The 5,627-nt window shown below is 36.3% G+C and overlaps 1 pseudogene; it reads right to left on the reverse strand.

Annotated features, from left to right (window-relative positions):
- Nucleotides 1-3,554: 3,554 nt before the first annotated feature.
- LOC120877309 lies at nt 3,555-4,621 on the reverse strand (annotated as a pseudogene).
- Between the last annotated feature and the right edge of the window lie 1,006 nt (nt 4,622-5,627).

The raw sequence follows: 5,627 nt of genomic DNA on the forward strand, positions 1-5,627 counted from the left end.
GACTGATCTCCTTCAGAATGGACTGGTTGGATCTCCTTGCACATAGTTTAGAGTGAAGCTTTACCCCTCTGGAATGGATATAGTTCAAAAGTCTAGAAAGTTTACACAAAGTTGAGTCACATGATCTGTGAACTGATTTAAATTTATGACCCAATAAATACTATTGATATGTGACCACTTGAGAACAAAATGCTTGAAAAGTGATCAACATCACAAATTTATTAAAGTTTTTTTTTAAAGCCACTCTTATCTTCTCTAATGTAATGATGGATTTATTAGGTAAGAGAATACTGGAGAGCAATGTGTTATGTATTATGGATTTGGTATGTTTTTGATAAAATTCCATACATCATAGTTCTGAAAACATCAATTTTAGAATACTAGGATTTATATGGTATTTATTTAAAAAGCAAGCAAGTTTAGAAGAAAGAGTGCTTAGATGTAAAACTTACTCTACATTGTTAGGCAGATATTACTCCCATCTTCTATGCTTTTTGTCACATTACATGCACCTTTATTATGACCTCACTAGAGTAAATTAGTTATTTGTCACTTTGCCTCCTTTCTAGACTGAAAGATCTTTCATGTCAGAGGGCCATATATTTTCATTTGTAGATCCTCAGTGTCTAACAAAATACCTGACATACATTAGGAATTCTTCCTACTATTGGCTAGAAATGGTAATTTTCATAATTAGTAAAATATTTTAAATTTTAAACTGAATCAATAATCCTTAAAATTTTTCAAGGTATGTAAGTTCCCAAGTGTGAAAGGTGGGAAACATTTTTTTCCTCTGAGAAAATAAATATTGTGTATGAAAAGATCTGGTTTCAAAAAATGTTTTTCTTCAGCTAAAGAGAATTAATAGAACAGAAGTCACTGTGGACAAGAAGGGGTCTTCACTTTCCTCATTTGTAAAATAGGTGATGGACAAGAGTCAGTGCTTCTAAAGGATTTTATTTTGCTTTGAAAATACTTCTTTAAGATGACCTTTCCCTGCTGTAGAGTTTTAGGTAGTGCTCAGGAACCAGGGATGTCGAGCTGGAGTCCTCACCAATCTGTCTGCCCTGCTCATTCTGAGGGCTCTCTGCTAAGATTAGAAGATTGGAAAGGTAAGGGCTTACCTAGGAGTTGTGCCATTGTAAATCTAACCACAGGAAATGTCCTATTACTTGCTTAAAAGAAAAAAAAAATTCATTGGAAACAAGATATCATTGGCTTCTTAGTATAGGAATTCTTAAAGTTAAAAGTTCTGTTATGCAACAATTAATTGAGCCAGAGGATTTATGTTGAATAATTTACCTAATAAGACCTGTCAATGTAATTTGGTATTAATTGCCGAATTACTTCGAATATAATAACTTCAGTTTTATAACTAACTTGACTGCCAGCTGATAACAGTTTAGTGTGTATTTTAGGAAATAGTAGCACTCCTTCTGAGAATATAAATATGAAGAAAGTAGAGCAGGAAGCATTAGCTAAGGTGAAAGTGAAAGTGAAGTTGCTCAGTCGTGCCCGACTCTGCGACCCTGTGGACTGTAGCCCACCAGGCTCCTCCCTCCACGGGATTCTCCAGGCAGGAATACTGGAGTGGGTTGCCATTTCCTTCTCCAGGGGATCTTCCCAACCCAGGGATCAAACACGGGTCTTCTGCATTGCAGGCGGATGCTTTAACCTCTGAGCCACGAGGGAAGCCCTAGCTAAGGTGACTGTATAATAAAACCTTGTTATGGGAGAATCCTATAAAGAACTAATATAAAGAAAACTTTTTTAAAAAGTAAATATGGTGTGCTGAGAAATTAATCACACAAAAACAGCTGTAGGGATGTTACTAGTCATTATGCATCAGAAAAATGAATTTGAGGTGTTCCAATTTTTTGTTGACTTGTTAAAATTGTTTCCTAAAACTAATTATTAAAGTTACGCCTGTCTTGAAGCAGTAAAAATAAAATAGTACAGGTTTTGTTCTGTTTCAGTTTTTTATAACTATGAGTTTTCACTGATCAATACTGATATTTTTTTTCTACCTTCTTAGTACAAAGTAGGAAGATGCATAAAATAGCAGTTAAAATATGGAAAAATAAAGTGTGGCTATTTATCAATTTAAAAGTTGTCCAAAACCAACATAAGAAGTCAATAAAAATTCAGTGTGAAATTGAGATTAAATATTTGCAGATACATTTCCAGAATGGTGGCGGGGGAGAGAGATCCTTATCAAACTACTGCTTGAGGATTGTCACCAAAAAGCTACTAACTTATACCTAGGATCCTGATTACTATAGAAGAATCAAAGCAGAAACTCAGAAAAATTAATTCATGGACCAGAAATAACAAAGAAGAATTTCTGTTCATCTCAATTAACTTTACATGGGCACTGAAACTTGTCTAGAATTTTACAAAACATTGAATCAAAGTTAGCTGTTTTAAATAGGAATAGAAAAACTTAGGTGAGTGACAGTTTTAAGAGAAGCATATTCTGGTTTTTCCCATTACAGAGATGAGAATGAAACAGGTGTTGGAGTCTTTTTTCTGCATATTTGATTTTCATCCAAAGATTGAAGTGAAGGACAAAGTAATTAGAAAGGCTTCTTCTAAGCACTAGTTAACAAAGCCACAACTATACAATAATAGGGACTTTGAAGCAGAATTAGGAAGTAAAAGTAAGAAAAGTGGTGGGGAAGAAAAGTGGGAGGGAAATATGAACACATTGTTAAAAAGTGTAAGTATTAAGAGTATTTTGAAACATGCATATATTAATAAGTAGCTCTGTGCCCATTTGAGAAATGTAAAATATTTATTATTAAATTATTAAATTGTGGTTCTTATTAAATATATCTTAGAAGTCCCCCTAAGTGTCCCTTGAGAAGGAAGTGGCAATCCACTCCAGTATTCTTGTCTGGAGAATTCCATGGACAGAGAAGTTTATGGGGCTACTTCACAGGGTTGCAAAAAGTTGGACACAACTGAGTGACTACACTTATTACTTACTTAGGTGTCCTCCAGAATTTTAGGATATTTTTTTTCTTTTCAACCTCAGCCACCACTGTTGTGTCTTCTCTTACCCACTGCTAGAGCTCCAAAATGTCACGACGTAGGGCATCCTTAAAGAAATCAACACACTTGACTGTTTACAAAGCATGCATCTGTGGGAAGCTAACGTATATTGGTACTCATTAAATACCAGCTACTTATGTTATTTCTTTTAATTCTTATGTTTTGTGACTAAAGAAATCAAGTCTGAAAATGTAATCCAAATTCAACTCTGACTCTGAGGTTTATGATATTTCTATTGCTGTCTATTCTGATGTTTACTTAATAGTTAATTATAAATGGATAATATTTAAAAACAAGAAATAAATAAAAAACTAATTTGAAATTTTGCTCAGGTGGTTGATAAAGTAAAAGGTACAATAATAGGAGAGGAGAAACAGAGGATACTTCAGGTTATACAAGAAGTGATGATTGGATATTCTCAAATCAGGATTAGCAATGATGGTTGTATTGAGCTGAACATAGAAGTGTCCTTTTTTTTTTTTAACTTTACGCTGTTTATTACTCTCTACATATTAACTGTAAAACTTGTATTTTAGAAACACCATGGCAACTGTTTATAATGATAGAGGACAAGGCATGGTTTACATAGGAACATTGATGTTCGTACCTAGGAAGTAAATGTACTTTTACTTTTAGGCTGGTCAGTTTGCTGGCCTTTAACTTTGAAGGACACATGACTGCAACAATCAAAGTGAATTAGCAAACGGATGAGAAAAAAAGAAATGTCTTAATTAAAGTCTTTTGCATGGGTGGCTTAGATATAAAAATAATTTCTTCAAATAATTTCCTAAGTGTCACTCAGAAGCCTCCTTGCTATCTGTAACACAATGTGCTGGAGTCCTTGGAATAAAATTATAGAGTAATTTAAAATATATATTATACATTTGAAATGATTGTAAATCATTCAATAGTTTGTAGCATGTTAATGGGATGAAATAGGGATAAAAGGCAGTCCACATTCATATTTTCAAGATAAATGTTCTTCAGAAGTCAACTGAACTCCTTGTTCATGTTCTAAATATAGCCCTTGTGATAAGACCTAAGATATAAACAGCCACTAATTTTTGATTCACACTTAAGTGGAGGTAGAGAGGCACCAGCGATTCCACATCCCCCAGCATGGGAAGCATCAGAGCTGTAATACACACCACTACCAGGAAGACAATCAGTAAACTAGGTCCTGAGGAGACAATTCTGTTTTCTGGTTGAAATGACTGCTCAAAAAATAAACTTTCAGTTAAATGTTCTTTTATTCTTTTTTCCTCCTCTTCCTTTTGGTGTTCTTTTGCAGACAGGAGAAGAGTAGCCTCTTTGCTTCCTAAAGCCTTCCTCTGGCTTTGCTAGGAAACTTGGAGATGGAATTTGTCTATTATGCCATAGTGACAGGATCAGACATCTCTATGACTAATTAGACTTTGAACTTCAAGGCAAACTCATAGGGATTATAGAGTGTCAACACTTGCTTATGTGTTGACTGGTCATCTGAATAAAATATTAGCTCTGTGGGAAACACAAAGACAGAAAGGTTTCCTTCCACTAACTCTGGCTGTCTTTTTTGTTGATGCATTGACACTAAATTCCCCTTGCTGAGGCGTGGGTTTTTACAGTCTCAAATCTATTTGGGGTTTTTCTTAAAAATCAGTTAAAAACTCCAAAGCATTTTGGCAATCTCAGCAACACCAGCTCCTCGGAAAGCAGCTGCGATTGCTCCCTCCGGTCTTTGTCAGCATCTCTAGGCTGAACTGCCTGCTGGGATACTGGAGGACTCAAATACCTAGAAGAGTTCTTAGAAGCACTTTACAAATGATATTAGGACAGAGCTATGGTGTAGAAGATCATGGCATCTGATGCCATCACTTCATGGGAAATAGATGGGGAAACAGTGGAAACAGTGTCAGAGTTTATTTTTTGGGGCTCCAAAATCACTGTAGATGGTTACTGCAGCCATGAAATTAAAAGACACTTACTCCTTGGAAGGAAGTTATGACTAACTTAGGTAGCATATTGAAAAGCAGAGACATTACTTTGCCAACAAAGGTCCATCTAGTCAAGGCTATGGTTTTTCCAGTGGTCATGTATGGATGTGAGAGTTGGACTGTGAAGAAGGCTGAGCACCGAAGAATTGATGCTTTTGAACTGTGGTGTTGGAGAAGACTCTTGAGAGTCCCTTAGACTGCAAGGAGATCCAACCAGTCCATTCTAAAGATCAGCCCTGGGTGTTCTTTGGAAGGAATGATGCTAAAGCTGAAGCTCCAGTACTTTGGCCACCTCATGCGTAGAGTTGACTGATTGGAAAAGACTCTGATGCTGGGAGAGATTGGGGGCAGGAGGAAAAGGGGCCGACAGAGGATGAGATGGCTGGATGGCATCACCGACTTGATGGATGTGAGTTTGAGTTTGAGTGAACTCCGGGAGTTGGTGCAACAGGGTGGACAGGGAGGCCTAGCGTGCTGCGATTCATGGGGTCGCAAAGAGTTGGACACGACTGAGTGACTGAACTGACTGACTGATTGACTGACCCATTTAAACTCAAACAGTTCCTCATCTTGGCCTCAGTTAGAAATTCTAAGAAT

This window comes from Oryx dammah, unplaced genomic scaffold (genome assembly GCF_014754425.2).
Source record: "Oryx dammah isolate SB20612 unplaced genomic scaffold, SCBI_Odam_1.1 HiC_scaffold_18, whole genome shotgun sequence".
Lineage (NCBI taxonomy): Eukaryota > Metazoa > Chordata > Mammalia > Artiodactyla > Bovidae > Oryx > Oryx dammah.